This window comes from Leopardus geoffroyi, chromosome B1 (assembly GCF_018350155.1).
Source record: "Leopardus geoffroyi isolate Oge1 chromosome B1, O.geoffroyi_Oge1_pat1.0, whole genome shotgun sequence".
In the NCBI taxonomy this organism is placed as follows: Eukaryota; Metazoa; Chordata; class Mammalia; order Carnivora; family Felidae; genus Leopardus; species Leopardus geoffroyi.
Genome location: NC_059327.1, coordinates 191,745,407 through 191,765,288, shown reverse-complemented (window position 1 = coordinate 191,765,288; position 19,882 = coordinate 191,745,407).

Below are 19,882 nucleotides of genomic sequence, written 5' to 3'. Positions count from 1 at the left end.
GGAAATTTGTATTAGCCTCAGCCAGACACTTCTCCTGGCCTGGGCTGCGCTTACTTGGGTATTTGTGATTATCTGCCTGTCAGCAAGGCAGCTCTGTTTCTGAGGGTGAGCTGACTATCGGCTAGGACAACAGAGCAATCTGGCCAGGTGTCCCTCATCATCAAGAGGCTAGCCCTGGCTTGTTCACATGGTGGCAGTTACAGTATTCTAAGAGCAGCAAGAGAGCAAGCCCCAATACACAAATACTTTTTAAGTTTCAGCTTGAGTCCCATTTGCTCTAGTTCCAATGGCTAAAGCAAATCAGATAGCCAAGCCAAGCATCAGGATGGTAAAATAGATTCTATGTCTTTATTTATTTTTTTTAAATTATATGAAATTTATTGTCAAATTGGTTTCCATACAACACCCAGTGCTCATCCCAAAAGGTGCCCTCCTCAATACCCATCACCCACCCTCTCCTCCCTCCCACCCCCCATCAACCCTCAGTTTGTCTTTAAAAAATATCTGGAAGACACATTCCAAAGGGGTATAGATAGGGGAAAGAAATAATTTGTGGCCATTTTGCAGCCTACTGCATATGGGAAAGTACAATGCTACCATGTTTCCCCAAAGAATGAGAATAGAAATATCAATGAACTGAATATCATTGCTGAAGAATTTCTGGGAGAAGGGAAAGATCATGGCCATATATAATGAAATGCATAAATGGAGCAATTTTTGGAAGTCAGCTTGACTTAGGAGAACAAAGAATTTTCCATGGCAAGTATCAGAGAGTATATTGTAATAGTCCAAGAACTTGACTTCAGGGTAAGCTCAATAAACACAGAGTCCTTAGTAGTCTAGCTGATTCACCCTTGTGTTCTCAGCATCTAGTGCTGTTCCAGGCACTTAATTGGTGCCTGATTTTTTTTTTATTGATTTGACAAATGTTTAGGATATCTATAATGCCAAGGATAAAGTAAGGGTCACATCCCACACTAAAAATCTAGTTACTCACAAAGGAATTTTCATATAACAACAGATACATGATATGAAAATGTTAATGTTCTTTGGAAATATGTTTTTGTACTGCTATTTCCTACGTATATCATATAATTTATTAATTTCTGTGTAACAAACCAATCCATAACTTAGCGCTTAAAAGAGCAACCATGTGTTTTTGTTCAAAAGTCTACAGGTCAGATTGCAAGTTCTGATCTGGAGAGGTTTTTCTGATCTTGGCTGGGATTGCTAATGTGGGAAGCTGCCTGATCCCGAGTGGCCTCACTCTGGTCTGGAGTTTGGCTCCGTGTTTGCTGGGGTAATGGGAATGACTGAGCCATGTGTCCCATCATCCAGAGACTGGTTAGATCTTATTTATCTAGTGGTGGCATGTGAAGCACAACAGTGGAGGAAGCACTAATGTGCAAGTGTTTTCAAGTCTTTGCTTCCATTGGTTGTTTTCTACTCTCCCATTGGCTAAGGCAAATCACATGCCTGAGCCCCAAATCTGAAAAAGAGAATACTAACAAAGGCATGGATATAGAAGGGTGTGAGCAAATTGGGGCCATTACTATAATCAAACCACCATAAATATCCACCCAAGTTCACTATTCTCTACCTAAAACTGATTAGCACATCTGTGGTTTTTATATAGTACCAAGTGTAGATATAAACTACTGGAAAAATTAAAAGTTTCTTGATTTATGTGACCGTTTGGCAGTATTTCTTAATCTGGGGTACATTTTAGTAGAAGATAATTAAAACATACAAATAAATTGGAGTGGCTTGAAATACTCATGTTTCCATAGTAGAGAAATATAAAATTTACAAAGGGGTATGAGAAGAGTCATGTTTTTTGAGATACTAACCAAAAATGAAAGCTATTCTTGTACTTAGCAACAAAAAGAAACAGCCCAATATACTAGTAGGATTGTAAAATACCTACTCAGTTGTGAAGTACCAATATGTAGCACAAACATAATATACATTTTCTAATTTAATAAAACCTAAACGCTTTGTATGAATTAGATATTTGTAATTATAAGGCATAATATTCAATGCCTTAATTAACTATAAAATGATTCATAATTCTGAGAAGCCATTTTTTTTAGTAAATTTTATTAGATGCTTTAAAAAATCACAATTTACTATATTTCCTTTAGTTTTGAACTATAGTGCACTGCACTGGTCAGAGATCTAAAAATCAAAGACAAATTTGATCAACCAATTATTTAGGGCATGGAACATAGCCCCCTTTCAGAAAATTTCTAATCAGCCACATAATCATATTATGCTAAATTTTATGCAAACATCTTAGATTCATCCAGGTTTATGAGCCAAAGATTTCTCAGCATTCTTTTTCTCATGAGAGTATGGACTCCAAGGATACCATCATCTCAGATATACATGCTGGTGCATTTAATTTCAATACTGCAGTTAAATAATTAAGAGATATCTAAAATAGAGGAATAATTTTGTCTTCTTGATGCATTTCCAGATACCATCAACATTTTTTTGGTACATTTTGTAGGGAACAAAGATAAAATTTCACAGCAAGGAATAAAAATTGAGGAAGCAGAAACAGTGATGCACTTCATTTCTTATATTATAATGTCTACCTATTTCCTATTTCAAGACTGTTCTTAATAGACATAAAAATAGGTATGATAGATGATCCAGTATAGGTGCTATCTCAGATATTTTTTCTTGATGTTCTTTGTTCAGTTCCACCATTTGGTATTCTTTAAGCATTACTATTACACCCTGTTACCATCTTCATATTAAATATATTTTAGTTGGACACAATTTTCACTGTATTAGGAAGAGTCAAGCCCTTAACTGTCAAGATAACCGATAGTGAAATTAGGGTAAGCATGTTTTCTAATTTTTTTAAAAAAACAAAATCATACACCTTTGAGTTTGGAATCTGAATTTAATACTATTTACCATATATTTTCTCTTGTACCCAGGCAGATGATAATAGGACCTGATCTATCATTACTCTTTTTGTGTCCACTTGAAACTACTCCCCCAGCCTAACTCAATATCACTTTCATTTTCAGCCTTTTAATAATTTCACTGTATTATATGCTTAATGGTGGCGATTTGAGCCAATTTAGTCCAATTGCATAGTTTAGTATCAAAGTCAAATAAAAATGTCACCTAGACTATTATAGTTTAGAGACAGTACAGATGATATAGGTCAATTCCCTATTGTTGCAGATACAGAAATTGAGGCCCAGAGAAGATTAGCAATTTGTGTATGTCACACAGCTTATAAGTAGTAGTACTCAAACTGAAGATCAGATTTCCTAATTTCTAATTTTGATTCTTTTTACAATAATAGCCATCATTTTTTGAGCATTTATTTGCATTATTAATTCACTTAACCTTTACCATAACCCTATGCAACAAGTACTGTTATTTTTTTTAAAGTTTTTTAATGTTTATTTATTTTTGAGAGAGAGTGGGTGAAGGGCACAGAGAGGGAGATAAAGGATCCAAAGCAGGCTCTGCACTGTCAGCACAGAGCCTGAGGTGGGGCTCAAACTCATGAACCTTGAGATCATGACCTGAGCCAAAGTTGGACACTTAACTGACTGAGCCATCCAAGTGCCACAGTACTGTTATTATTGTTCCCATTTCTCAGAGAAGGAATTAGAAATTGGCTCAGTGAGTTGAACTTATGCAACATCACTAAGTAGTTAGTGGTGGAGCTAGAATTTCCAACTCTGTCTTTCCAGGTTTAACCACTGCTTTATATTGGCAAGCAGAAAAGAAGGTGATAAAGCTGCCTTGTAAGGAATCAGAAATTGAGAAACCTAGACTTACCTGATTTTCATGAGGGAACACTGTTGATTTGGAAGAATATAGTGATACAAACACAAAAGTATCATCCCCCAGTATTTAATATATCAATCATTCGGCCAAACTAGGTGTTCTGTTGTCCCCCATCTGACACTTGCAAGCTGTTCTACTCTCATTGAGTTTGTTCAGTACCTCCAAACTAAGTACCTCCAAACTACTCCTTTCTGTGCTCTTGACACATTGTATTTATACTTTTTCTCATGGATATTAGTATATTCCTCCATGTATTATCATTATTTATGAATGTTTCTTATTGTTCCACTCTACCACCTTGAAGATTGTGAAGTCAAGGCCTAAGTATTCATCATTTCTGTATACCTGCGTTCTATACTTAGTTGGTACCAAAGAGACTTGTTGAATTGAAACGAAATGGTAACAAATTGGGATTTTTAGAAGAAAATATGAAAGATTTAAGACTTCTTTCACTCCCATCCCACCACCATTCTCAAGCCCTACTCATAAATTCAAACTTATTTTTCATTCTTGATGTCAAGACAGTGGCAAAAGGAGATGGTGTGGTTGCATTTTACAGAGGTTATATTCGAAACCAAGAAATTAACATCATTTGGCATTTCTGTATGTTGAAACTCCTGATACAGAATAAACCGTAATGTCTCATATGAATAAAGTTCATTGATTTACTTACCAAAATGCCTTAGGGAACAGAAATATGAACAATTTACAAATCTGGAATTGTTTTTCCATGCTGTTGACAATAGCTAGGAATTGGTTCTCAGTTTCAACATATAAAAAATATTTATTTTGATATTAAAATAGTACAGAATGCAAATAAAGATGAGGCCCATGAAGTGGCCCAGCAGTATAGCTACAAAGTGAAATCCAGTGGATTGAAGTTTACTTTAAAATATTACCATAAAGAAGGTTTATTTCAACAGTAAATATGATAGTGGCCCATATTAATATCCACCTAGGGAACAGATGTGAAATTAAGATAGAAAAGAAAGAAGCAGTTAAATTACCTAGATTCACATTTATAAAGAAGATATGGGAATAAATATGTGAAGTTGGGATATTACTTTAGCACCTTTTAACTTAGTAGTCAGTATGTCAAAATTGTATCATACTTGAAGATTTAAATTATAATATAGATTTAAATTATAATTAATAATCACTTATGCAACCATGGAAGTAAAGAACAATCTAATATTATCCTATTAGAGGCTTTCAAATTTAATAGGCAAAATGGTGTGATCTTATTCTTATGCACTAAAGTCATTAAGTTCTAAATCATAAACTTGAAAGAAAAAACAATCTAAATATAAAACTCAGCAACGATTTTGAATATCATTGGTCTCCATGATTTCTTTCTCCTTTTCCCAAGGAAATAGAGACTTACAAGCAGAGGTAGAGGTGAGAGACAGGGCTAAAAGCCTGGAATTGGTTGGAAGATTGTGTAAAAAGCTGTGATAATCACCTCCTCCTCTTGACTGCCTCCGCACCAGGTACAGCCAGGCTTTATCCCAACTTCTGCAAGAGATAGGAAATTTATTCTTTGGAGAAATTGGACTGGAGAGATTGTGGATTTGAGGACAACAAGTGTGATAGAAGGAGGAGCTAAAGTTGCAGACTAAACACAGATTAAGTACAATTTTGCTAAATTTCCCCCAACTTGTTCTTACCATACTCATAACTTTGATTTGTACCTTTTAGCAGGAAACTGGAGATTCTTCTCAAAAGAAATTCAGAAGAATCACAGAAAAGACTTACAAATGCTGACATTTGAAAATCTCCCCAGAGAAAACTGGCCTTCTGCCTGATCACACCTTAGTAAAGTCCATCAGTCACAAGCCTACCCATGTAGACAGAGCATCCAATAAATGTTTTAAGAGTTTCATTCATAAATATGCATTCAATAGAAGTGTTGAGATAGAATATTTCTCCAAAGTAGTGTTAAAAAAATATGGAGAGGCACTTGGGTGGCTCAGTCGGTTGAGCATTGGACTCTTGATTTTAGCTCAGGTCATGATCCTGGGGTCGTGGGATCAAACCCTGTGACGGGCTCTGCACTGGGCATGGAGTCTGCTTAAGATTCAGTCTCTTCCTCTGACGCTCTCCCCTACTCTCTCTCCCCCTCTAAAATAAAAATAAAATAAAATATATGGAAACAGACAATAGGAGATAAGAAAATTTCAAGATCAATCCAGGAAGTCCAGTATTTGACCAACAAGAGATGAGTTCCATGAGGAGAGAAAAGAACAAATGAGGAAAGAGTATTATCAAAGAAATAATAAACGGAAAGTTCTCAGAACTGAGGGAAATGAGTCTCTAGATTATTAGGTTTCACTCCAAGACATAACCATGAAATTTCAGGATCCCAGGAATAACAAGAAAATTCTAAAAACTTCCGAGAATAAAAGTAGACCATGTACAATGGATAAGGAACAGAGCAGTATTGGACTTCTCGATAGATGACAATGGAGCAGTGTCTTCAAAATTGTAACTAAAAATGATCTCCAATTTAGAATTCTGAAATAACAAAACTATCAGTCAATTATGGGAATAGAATAGAGGTTTTCAGGCTTGCAAGATCTCAAAACATTTATCTCCCATATACTCCTTTTCAGGATACTGCTGGAGGATGTGTTTCTTCACAACAAAGAAACAGGGAATCCAACATAAGGGAGAGGTCAAAGGAATTTTGAAGGTAAGGAAGGGCAGTCACAGATGAGAATTGAGAGCAAACCCTGAAAGCAAGTCCAAATGTGAGTAGGATGAGGAGGGATCCAAGAAAGAATTTACTGAGACAAAAATGGAATAGAAATTATATAACAGGTTTGATTTGTGAAAAATTGGAAACTTGGAACACTATTGGAGAGAGCAAAAAGAACTAGTAACAGGCCCATAGATAACTTAGAAAATAGGAAAATAATCAGTGTCTGCCAGTCTGAATTTTTATTTCTGCTTCTCCAGTGACTAAAGTAATGCCTGGCATGGAAGAGGATCTCACTCAGTGCTTCCTTGATAGATGGACAGATGGATGGATGGATGGATGGATGGATGGATGATAATAATGAACAAATTTGTGCCCTCCTCCATCAGCACTTAGCACAGTTACTTAAACATAGACAAACCTCCTTGAGTATTCATTGGACTGTATGAATGCAGATTGTTTACCTATTTGATAATCCCTTTACATTAGTCTTATTTCTTTGTTTTGAAGGACATAAATTACATTTAAATTTGTTTGATCAGTAAAGGAATTTATTAAAATTCTGAAAAATTTCAGATGATAGCTTTAGTCATAGAATGAATCTAAGTACTCAAAAATAATCTGTTTCTGGGGTGCTTGGGTGTCTCAGTCAGTTAAGTGCGCAACTCTTGATTTCAGCTCAGGTCATGATCTCACAGTTTGTCAGATCCAGCTGAGCCCTGCGTCAGGCTTTACACTGACAGCATGGAGCCTGCTTAGCATTCTTTCTCTCCCTCCCTCTCTGCCCCTCCCCTGCTCTCTCTCTCTCTCTCTCTCTCTCTCTCAAAATAAATAAATAAACACGTTTAAAAAAAAGAAAAAAAAGAAGTTACAGCTTGCAGAACTCTCATTTCTAAAAAGAATAAGAATAATCTGTTACTGTCTCTTACCGCTGCTTTCCTCTTGGTTGTTTTCATTTTTAGATCAGATCTCCCCATATACTGGTTAAGGTGGCCATGAGTAGTTATAGACTTAATCCTCCAGATTACCAAACACCTCTTTTTTCAGTAGTTAGTCCAAAATCTAGAGCTAATTTACTGTTAACCAACTTATATCAATCTCCTGAGCCAATTATTGTGACCAAGGCAATGGAATATTCTGATTGGCTAGGCCTGGCTGACATGACCAATTCTAGCATCATGAATCAACTTCATTCTAACCAGATGGACTCAGATTCAGGGAAAGATGGTTCCCCAAAGGAATACCAGGGCGCTATTAAGAGAAAAAGGGAATATAGATATCCAGACAGGCAAAAACAAATAACCACTTTATTGAAAAAAATTTACCTACTTTGCCCTGACTTCTATTAGAGAGACAAATATTCTTACAAATAAGCCTTTTCAGAACAGAAAATAGTATTTGAGAATGCTTGTTACATGTGGCTTTATTTTTTCTGTGGTTCCTGGGTGGTTCAGTTAGTTAAGCATCGACTTTTGATTTCAGCTCAGGTCATGATTTCACTGTTAGCGAGATTGACCCCAGTGTTGGGCTCCACGCTGACAGCACAGAGCCTGCTTGGGATTCTTTCTCTCCCTCTCTCCTTGTTCTTCACTCTCTCTCCCTCTATCTCTCAAAATAAATAAATAAACTTTAAAAATGTGATTTTATTTTTCCTTACATTTCATCTGATCATTCTCATTTCTTGGCATATAAATTGTGAACCAGTTCTGTTCAGTAGAAATATCATATGAGACACAATGCAAGGCACATGCACAATTACAAATTTTCTAGTAGCCACATTTAAAAGGTAAAAGTGAAATTAATTTTAAGACTATATGTTATTTAGTCCAATACATCTAAGACATCATCATTTCAACATATAATCAACATAAAAGTTATTAGTGAGGTATTTTATGTTCTTTATATATCCTAAATTCTTGAAATTCTATATGTATTTTACACTTGCAGCACATTTCGATTCAGATTAGCCACATTTCATAGTTAACATGTGGATAGAAGCTACCATACTGGGCAGAACATTTCTGGACTGTGAAAGCTTTTATATTCTATTAAGTAGAGTCTTTATTCTCTCCCTCCCCCAACAAATTTCTTCCCTTAAAACCTCTTTCCATTCTAGCCATCTTTTTTTCTCTAATAAAATAGTATAATGCCTCGAATAGGACAATGTTAATTTATTCACTGGTCTTATGATTTGGAAAAGGGAATAAAAAGAAATGTTCACATATTTTCTACTTTTCAAGAATAAGAGCTTAAATGACATGGCAAATCACACTGGTGCTTTCATTCAGCATAAGTTAAAGTAATATGAAACAGATGATCACATCTTGATGACAATTATGGTACTATTTGGCAGGAAGAAGGGAAGAAAAAATTTGGCCTGGTATCATTAAATAGCTGCCCAGATAGGTTCTACAAGGAATAGGGAGAGAGAAGAATCAAGTGGCTCGCGTGCAGCTAATGAAATAGTTGCATCATGCTATCCGGAAAAACTGAGTTGCCAAGATAGAATGAATGCCTGGTAGCACACCTCCATTCCTCCAAGGGGTCTGGTTTGCACATACTCACTTTTGAGAATAAACCTTCAGATGTGCTCTTTATGCATTTAAAAAGCAGACTCATGTTCTATTATGAATCCCTTGATCTGTCTGAGGGTTTATTTTGGCACTTTAAAGATTATGCAAAACTTACTGCCGAAGCAGCATTTTCTTTTAAAGCATTGGTTGTAAAGCACTCTAAGTTAAGATAGATTTTTAAAAATGAAATAAAATAAAAAGCCCTCCAAAATGTCAACTACTTTGGGATGGATTTCTCATGACTTTCTCAGTTCAAACAAAACAGCAGTACAGACAGCTCTTGAACAATGCAGGGGTCAGGGGTGTCAACGCCCCTGCACAGTTGAAAATCCAAGTATAACTTTTGGCTATCCAAAAATTACTAGCCTATTGTGGACCAGAAGCCTTACAGATAACATGAACAGTTGATGAACATGTATTTTGTATGTTATGTGTATCATATACTTAATTTTTACAATAAAGAACGCTAGGGAAAAGAACATGTTTACAAAACCACAAGGAAAAGAAACTGTATTTATAGTAATGTATTTATTTACTTTTTATTATTTATTTATTTTAATATGAAATTTATTGTCAAATTGGTTTCCATACAACACCCAGTGCTCATCCCAACATGTGCCCTCCTCAATACCCCTTACCCACCCCCCTCTCCCTCCCACCCCCATCAACCCTTAGTTTGTTCTCAGTTTTTAAGATTCTCTCATGTTTTGATTCCCTCCCTCTCTAACCTTTTTTTTTCCCTTTCCCTCCCCCATGGTCTTCTGTTAAGTTTCTCAGGATCCACATAAGAGTGAAAACATATGGTATCTGTCTTTCTCTGTATGACTTATTTCACTTAGCATAACACTCTCCAGTTCCATCCACGTTGCTACAAAAGGCCATATTTCATTCTTTCTCATTGCCACGTAGCATTCCATTTATTTTTAAAAATTCGTGTGTAGGTAGACCCATGCAGTTCAGACCCATGCAGTTTGAGGGTCAACTGTAAATATAAAAATGTGACAGAATTCCACTTTGCATACTTAATACAACTGGAATTTATATGCAGCTACAAAAATACTGTTCATTTTTTACAGAAATATCTTAAACAACTTGCATTTGTATAAAGTGGATGATTTGGTTTTAAAATGTCAGTATTTAAGATACACACCTTATCATAAAATATATCTTTTAGTCATAAGCAATACCTCAGACATAAAAATTCCACAAACATTTCGGGCACCTAACATTTGTCAAGTGCTACTACACTAGGTAGTGGGTCTTCAGTGATAAGCCACAGAATCTGTTTTTGTAACCACGGCCTAAGTGTATAGTATTTGTTGTGGAGTATTTGTACACTTCCCTTTTAGAAGTTATATTTTGATTTCCCCTTGAAGACCATTCCCTCTCCTATTCCCAATTTATCTGCTTCCCATGGAGTTGACTCCATCTCCTGTGGGCAGGTGACCCAGGACTGGCCAATCAGAATATGGTGTTCCCCTGGCATAGTGATTGGCCCAAGTATAGCCACATTACCTGTCCAAGGCCAATGAGACACAGTGAGGTTTGGGAGAGACCCTTGCTCTTTTCCATGAGATGTGCTACACACATCTACCAGTTAACTACTTTGAGTTCGGGAGGGAAGCCAACACCAAAGAACAGAGCTCACAAAAGGAGAGAGGGAAGCTAAGTCCTGTAAAAGAGCTCTGTCTAAAGCCAATTACCTGGACAACCGGATGAAAAGACAAGAATAAACCAAATGGAGGCAATGAGTTGGGGAGGGGAGGAGGAATGTTGAAGTTTAGAAAAGGAAGCATTTCAGCCAGATAATGTGAGACTAAAGGCAGAAAGAGCATGATGAATGGGAAAAACCTCAAGCAATTAGTCTGGGGAGAACAAAAAGTGGCACTAAGAGAGTTATCAGAGAGTTATCAGAGAGAGTTATAAGAGAGAAAGTCTTCTTATCTCCCATGATAAGGAACATCAAAAAGAGGGTGCAAGGATCACTGACAAGGTCATATTTTTATTTGAGACAGAATACTCTAGAAGCATTTCAGGATGTGTTGGAGGGTACTAGAAGCAAGGAAAACACTTATAAGACTTTACCATAATCTATTCAAGACCTAATAAGGTTTAGAAATAGGCAGTGATGGGGAGAAGGCAAAGGAGACATGAAATTCTTATTTATTTATTTTATTCAATGGCAGTTCAATTTTTTGGTCCAAATTGTGTGTGTGTGTGTGTGTGTGTGTGTGTGTGTGTGTGTGTGTATTTCAGGGTAAATTAGTACTGAATGGTTTTTTTTTTTTAGTGAAAAAAAAGTCTGTTTTTCCCTTCCTCAATCCCAGTTCTGTTCTCCCAAAGAAAACTACTTTTAATTTTTGACTGTTAATATTAATATTTATTCTTGTGGTCAATCAGAGCTGCCATATTCAGTTGTACCCTGTGGAATTTGCATGACTCTGTGTGGCAGCCCTCAATTAGCTTCACATCTCTTAGTAATCTACATCTGCCAGTATTTCTCAATGTCAATTTTAGATACTATCAAACTACCTGTTTTCCCCTCCTCCTATCTTTCATTATAGGTCTATCACTATTTTAATATTTACTTTTCAATACATTTGTGATTATTATGGGCTGAAATGTGTTCTGCCAAAATTTATATGTTGAAATCCTAACCTCCTATACCTCAGAACATGACTGCATTTGGAGACAGGGTCCTTAAAGAGGTGATTAGTCAAACGACAGGCCCCGGTGTGCTGATTAGAAGAGGAAATTTGGACACAAAGAGACACTGGTAATGTGCACAAAGACAAAAGACCACATGAGGACACGATGAGAAGATGGCTATCTGCAAGCCAAGGAGATAGGACTCAGAATGAAATAAATTTTGCCCACCCCTTGATCTCAGACTTCCAGCTCTGAAACTATGAGAAAATCAGTATCTGCTGTTTAAACCACTCAGTCTGTGGTATTTTGTTATGGCAGTCCTAGAAAATTCATACAGTGATTACACTTTAAAATATATATAATATACTTTTATTGCCTGTTTCAACAGAGGGTATATTTGATTCTCTGTCTCTCAAGATGAAGGTTTTTAGCACCCTTACCTTTGTCTTTGCTCTTTCTGTCCCTTTCAGTTTCTACTTTTCATCATCTGTATTTTTACATCAAATTTGATAACATTTACAATCTATTCTGTGATCACATTTAAATCTTCTGTGCTTTACAGGTTGATCCTAAAAATCTATAACCAAAATAAGTTGTCTACATGTTAGGACTATGTTCAATGAATAGCCAAGGAGTTTAATTTTTTATTTTCCTAAGTTCATTTCTCTCTTTCTCCCTCCCTCCTTCCCTGCTTCCCTCTCTCTGCCTCTTTCAGCTTGACAGGCTTATGGGTTTTCTGGGATCAGGTAGGCTTGGCTAGAGGTCGCAGGTCAGGCTTATATGTACTCTCCATGTTTCATTTTGGAATCTGTGGCTGCTTGGGGCATGGTCTTATCAGGAAGATGGCAAAAGTGCATGAGAACAAGCAAGAAAACATAACATTTAAATCCTCTCCTTATATCACATTGGCTAACATTCCACTGGTCAAATCAAGTCACACAGTCAAGTCCAAAGTCAGTGGGATGGGATGCATGTTCTGCCCATGATGGCCCTTGGCGACATTGTGGAATGGAAAGAAGAATTTTGAGCCAATCATACAATCTACCATGGATACTAATGGCTATGGTCAGCTGCCATAATTTCCCCTAGATTATTTGCTTAATTCCTTTAGAGAAGAACACTACTACTTTTGTTTTTCCAGGAAAACACCTGGATTTTGTTAAAGATCATATACATTAAAGAAAAAAAGCTCACATATGTAGAATAATAAAATAATAACATCTAACAGCGTTTTACAGAAAGCAAACACTCAGTAAGTATTTGGATAAGTAAATGAATGAATGAGTGGATAAAAAGAAACTAGTTTTTTAAAAAGAAGCACTTGGAAGGACAGGGAAGTTTAAAAAATATTTATCTTTTTCTCTCCCAGATAAATGAGACAGTTTCAGAATTATACATGAAAATGTGCCATAAATGTATTCACTCTTCTAATAACTGAGGCTGTTCAGTGAATATTTCATTTTCATATTGTTAAAAAGATTTTTTTTAATGTTTATTTATTTTGAGACAGAAAGAGAGAGTGCATGTGTTGGTAAGCTGGGGAGGGGCAGAGAGAGGAAGAGAGAATCACAAGCAGGCTCCACGCTGTGAGCTGTAGGCACAGACCCGATGTGAGGCTGGATCTCATAGGCCATGAGATCAAGTCCTGAGCAAAAATCACGAGTCGGCCACTCAACTGACTGAGCCACCCAGACACCCCTCATTTTCATCTTTAAAATACATGGAAGGCTAGTTTAAAATTGTTTGCTCCACTAAAAAAATACTACCATGCAGGGTAATTTGCTTGAAAATTTTAGAATTTCATGGTATGGCTGCATTAGGATTCAAATGGAAAATATTTCATATTGTGAAAGTTCCAGAAAATAAATTTTTATCCACCATCTCATTTTAATGAGATGGCCATAAAGGTGACGTTTCCCAATCCATATAGAACTACATCTACAAGCTTCATTTCAAGCCTGGATTTGCAAACATTCTAGAATTAGAATGTATTTGCATAATAATTTTCTTTTTCAAAAAGTTCAAAAAAATTATTAACTAGTAAATTTTGTCAAAAATAACTTACTTGAGGGGTGTCTGGGTAGCTCAGTTGGTTAAGCATCCAACTTCAGCTCAGGTCATGATCTCACGGTTTGTGGGTTCACGCCTCACGTCGGGCTCTGTGCTGACAGCTCAGAGCCTGGAGCTTGCCTCAGCTTCTGTGTCTCCTTCTCTCTCTTACCCTCCCCTGCTCATGTTCTGTCTCTCTCAAAAGAAATATATAATAATAAACATTAAAAATAATTTTAGGGGCGCCTGGGTGGCGCAGTCGGTTAAGCGTCCGACTTCAGCCAGGTCACGATCTCGCGGTCCGTGAGTTCGAGCCCCGCGTCGGGCTCTGGGCTGATGGCTCAGAGCCTGGATCCTGTTTCCGATCCTGTGTCTCCCTCTCTCTCTGCCCCTTCCCCGTTCATGCTCTGTCTCTCTCTGTCCCAAAAATAAATAAAGGTTGAAAAAAAAATAATTAAAAAAAAAAATATCTTGCTTGATTAAGTTTTTTAGCAAAGGTGAAAAATAAAAACATCATTTGGGCCAGCACCATGGATTCCATTCATGAACTGAGGTCAATAGAATGGCTGCTTTAATAAACTTTGTTTTATTTCTTTCTGAAAGTATTCTTATGATAAAAGGATGAATTTGGTATTTCACTAATCTTTGTAATACTGTAGTATTAATGTTAATACTGTAGTGGTAGAATACCGACTCAAAAGTGTTTGGCTTGGCTTTACTAGCTTGCTTACTTTATATTTAAATACTCTGTTGTGTCTGCAGATGGGAAACTAGTGTTATAGGATCAATAAGTTTTATGTTCATATCTTGGTCTGAATATACCTCATTGTCTCTTTGGCCATTAATATCTTTGTATTTCAACCAGTTATTTTTTTTTTCTCCCAGTGTCTATAATAGACACATAAAAAGAGCATACAATAGGGTGAAGAAAATTTTATTTTTAAAAATTTTCAACACATTGCAGGGGTAAGGGAAATTTTTTTTGTGTCATGGAACATTTTAGGGTAACGAAGCTTCTATTCTTTCTAATCATCGTCTGGCCAAATACATTTGTGACAGCCATTAGTATCTAATCACTGGATTTATTTATTTATTTATTTATTTATTTATTTATTTACTTATTTTAACATTTATTTGTTTTAACATTTATTTATTGTTGAGAGACAGAGACAGACAGAGCATGAGCAGGGGAGGGGCAGAGAGAGAGGGAGACACAGAATCTGAAGAAGGCTCCAGACTCTGAGCTGTCAGCACAGAGCCTGACGCGGGGCTTGAACCCATGAACCGCGAGCTCACGACCTGAGCCGAAGTCGGGTGCTCAACTGACTGAGCAACCCAGGCACCCCTCTAATCACTGGATTTATTTTGCAAAGCTAGCTCTATGTAGTAGGCAGCAGGGAAACTTTGTGTAAAGTCTAATTTCTAAGTTCAAAGAAATAATTCCACAATAGACTTTCTGTGCAAACTCAGGTATGAAATCAGCTACATTACTGATTGTGTAGAGAGGACTTCCTTGAATTTATTATAGCTTCTGCCTTGGAGTAATAGACTTTTATCCAACTGAGGAGAAAAACGGTTGATGCAGGGAGAAAGGTATCTGCTAAGCAGACAGTAAACAGGGTTTTTGGGTCTGTTTGTTCATTTGTTTTTTGGTCTCTGTTTACCACCTCACCTGACAAAGTAAGAAGATATTAGGCATGTGTATTAGTTTCCTAGGGTTGCTATAACAAAGAACCACAAACTGGGTGGCTTAAAACAACACGAATGTATTATCCCACAGGCCTGAAGGCCAGAGGTCAGAAATCAAGCCTTAGCCAGGGCCATTCTCTGAGTCTGTGGGAAGATTCTTCCCTGCCTCTTCTAGCTTCTGGTGACTTGGTGGCAATCTTGGAGATCCAGCTTGCAGCTGCATCACTCTAATCTCTGACTTCATTGTCACTTGGCATTGTCCCTGCATGTCTCTGTCTTCTCATGGTTGCCTTCTTATAAAGACACAAGTCATTTTGGATTAGGGGCTCACACTGCTCTAGTATAACCTCATCTTAACTATTTATATCTGCAATGACCCCTTTTTAAAATACGGTCACAATCTGAAGTGCTGGCACCTAGGACTTCAGTATGTTCTTTTTGTGGCAGATGCAAGTGGGGTGCACAATTCAATCCATAACAGGGTACAAAGCAGAGGATGGACTTGGGCACAGAAGTGAGACATGTCAGGAAGGGGCCTCCGTTAGCCTGTATGGAGACTGAGATTTAAGAAAAGTGTTCCCTCTGAGGTGGACACAGTACATGCCAGAACTCACAGCTGGAGACAGACTAAGAACTAGATTTCAGCTCCTCTTATCCAGTCATTAGAGTGTCTTTCTGCAGTGCATGAAGAACCCAAACTAACAGTGGTTCTGAGGCTGGAAGTTGATGCTGATGATCAGGTGTGGGCAGTGAGAATGTGGGCAAGAACAAGTTGATGAAAATGGAACGTCTGGTGGCGATGGAGCTGAGTAGGGAGAGAGGATGGCATTCGTTCACTCGTTCCACCAATATTTATTGAGTATCTGCTCCATACTAGGTGCTCTGAAGGTGCTTGACATACAATCCAGAACATACTGGAGTAGACATCTTCCCTGCCCTTAGGAACTTACGGTCTAGTTGTTTAATGATGAACAAGCAGACAGCAAGCAAATTACTGCAAATTACTGCAAATTGGGGGAAGGGTTCTAAAAGAAACAAAGTAAGGTAATGAAGAAAAAAACCAATGTAATGAGAGCATAAGATAGGGGGATAGAGTAGATTTTTTTTTTTTTTTGGTACCGAGTGATCAGGATATAACCTCAAAGTGACATTTCAATGGAGGTTTAAAGGATAAGATTTAGGGGTGATATTGGCTAAAGCTGGATCAGATGCGGTGGGACGCGTAAGACACCTAACCTAAAAATTCCTGGGCTCATTGATTTTACATTTCTTTGCATCTTTTTCAGTTTAGCCTTTGAATATTACTTCTATTTCCTTCCTATAAGTAACAGAACTCATTATTTTGCTAAGAGTTTTTAGTAGACTCATTGGAAATAAGTTCACAAATACAGCTTGATTTAGCATTTAGCATGTTCAGAATTTGCAGCAATTGTGAAACACACACATTATAATATAAGGATTTTATTTCCTCCGAGAGCTGGTCCAGGTTTCCCATGAGGCCTAATTATTCTCCCAGAACTAGAAAGAGTTGCCAAAATCTCTGATGCAAAACTGAAGTTGTACACAATGAAATATTATTCAGCCATAAAAAAAGAAGACTTGCCATCTGGGACAACATGGATGCACCTTGACGGCATAATGCAAAGTGAAATAAATCAGACAGAGAAAGACAAATACTGTACAATCTGATATATGGAATCTAAAAACAAACAAAGAAAAGCCCCAAGCTCAAAGATACAGAGAACAGACTGTTGGTTGCCAGAGGTGGGGGTGAAGGGTCAGTGAAATGAGTGAAGGGAGTCTAAAAGTATAAACTTCCAGTTACAAATTAAGTCATCAGGATAAGGTATAGCATGACGACTATAGTCAATAATACTGGATTGCATGTTTAAAATTTGCTGAGAGCAGATATTAAAAGTTCTCATCATAAGAAAAAAATTCTATAACTATGTACAGTGATGGATGTTAACTAGACTTATTGTGGTGATCATTTCACAATACATACAAATCATTATGTTGTACATCTGAAAATAATACAGTATGTCAATTATACCTCAATTTTAAAAAAATGAGGAGGGATTTCTGCTTGGTATGTTCACACAAAGTTCCCCATATCTCGGACTCCAGAACTGGTCTCAGTCATTCCAGGAGGGATATTGGGTAACAAAATTTGTGTTTACTGCACCTCCTCCTAGTTTTGTATCATTATGTGCAGTTCAAAATGTGACAAGGAAGATAGACTTCTTTTAAAATAGTCAGTATGAGTTGCCAACAGGCTTTAAATTCAGATGCTTGTTTCTGTGCCCAAATACTACTAGTGAAAAAAAAAAAGATTTGAAGTATCAGCAATTAAAAAACAAGGAATTAAACAAACTTTGGCCGAGTTTATGGCCACAGGGGATTTTATGGCTAAGAGAGACACATATAATACTCTAGGCTGGTCCTTATCACTGTTTAGAATATACTCAGTGTCACTTCCTCAGATATCTGGGACTCACTGAGTAATCTGTCATCTCAGTTACTCTTCTATTGTTCTGTTTTCTTCTCTTCACAGAACTTATCAGTGCCCAAAATTATTATATTATTTATTTATTGCCTGATTCCCTACAGTAAAACTCAAGCTACATGCAGGCAGGACCTTGTTTGTATTTATAGCTGTATCCACAGCACCTAGAATATGGCACATAGTAAATGCTCAATAAATACCAGAGACTAAATAGTATTCAGGAATAAAGAAACGCTCCTAATGACAAAAGCACTAATAGGTTATTTACTCAAAAGTGGCCAAATGTTTTTTACATTAAATGAGTCTTCTGAGAAAATTACTGTGTTATGTAAGCTACTTATATTTATTTAATTCATTTAAAGTATTACTGTGTACAATTTCACACAATTATATCATTAAGGAGAGCATGATTTTCCATTCCTCTCAAGTTCAAATGATTATTTGTAGATTGTGCATCCATGAAGACAGAAATTTCTAACGTTCGGTAGATATTCCCTTGTAACCACATCGCTTTACACAGTGCACATAGTTAAGAGTAATAATAGTGTTATTAGTAGTGATAGTAACAATAGCTAACATTTATTGAGCACTTACTACATGAAAGACACTGTTTTAAGTGTTTTTATAGATTATCTTATCTATCTCTCACAACAACTATATAACTTGCTGTTACTCAGTAAGTGACAGGGCCAGAATTGGAACCAAGAAAATCTAATTCCTGAACTTATCTTCATAACTTCATTCATACACTAACTCCAGGAATATATGCTCCAGAAACAAGTTGTTATTATAAAACAATTAAGCCTATTATTTAACATATAATGAATATTCAGTGAGTGTTCTTCAAATCTCATGTGTGTAAGTTATGCATCTTTGAAAGACTTTGGTTGTTGTAATTTTTTTTAAAGATTAAGATATGCCATCAAATGTAAGATCATGTCCAACTCTTGGAAGACAATTCTAGAGTAATTATGTCAAAAATGTCTTGCACAATGAAAGAATGATTAGAATAGGATATAGTTTCTTTTCTTAGAGTTTCTTTATTTGCAAGTAGCAGAAACCCACACAAAAATAGCTTAACATGAGGGGCAATTTATCTGAAATAAACAAGAATATCTTGGAGAAATCCAAATACACAAAGAACTGTGTTTGGTAAATCTAAAAGCAGGATTTGACAAATGATTCAAATTTACTCTTTCTCTGTTTTCCTCTGAAGCCACAAAATCCATTATAATTTGCATACCTGCATCATTACTTCTCAGTCCAACTCCCTTTTTAGTCTTTTTTTTCTACTTTTCTATGCACATGGTGATGGTAAGGAGGGGAAAAGATGGCCGATCAAAAACAAGTTCTGCCTTCAGTATACAAGCTCAGCACCTACAGATAACTGATGTGTGCTCCTTATTCCAGGCTGTCAATGCCCAATAGGGAGAGCTCCTTAGTCCGCCTTGTCTAATTGACTGTGGTTGGGTAACAGAGTTGACCCAGTACAAAGGCCCAATACTTTGGATGAAACAGAATGGGCTTGGGAGAAGTCCTCAGAGAAGAGGAGCAGGTAATGAGCATATGTTCTAGAATTGTATGACTTTCAAGATGACAACTGTAGGAGAGATGGCCATTATGAAAAGTAAAAGTTCTCGAATGTAGATTCCTTATTTTGTAATATTAAAAATAGGAGAATTTTTATTATGGCATTCCAAACTAGAGAATTCAGCAAAGTAGCCAATTAAACAAATACAAATTAATCAATGCATTTTCCATATTAGCAGGAATAACTACTGAGAAGAAGAAAAAAATGCAATTCACAAAGCTACAGAAAATAGACATAAGAGTAATGTTAACAAGAAAGTATAATATCTAGAAAAGTACAAATCTCTGTTGAGAGATAATAAAAGG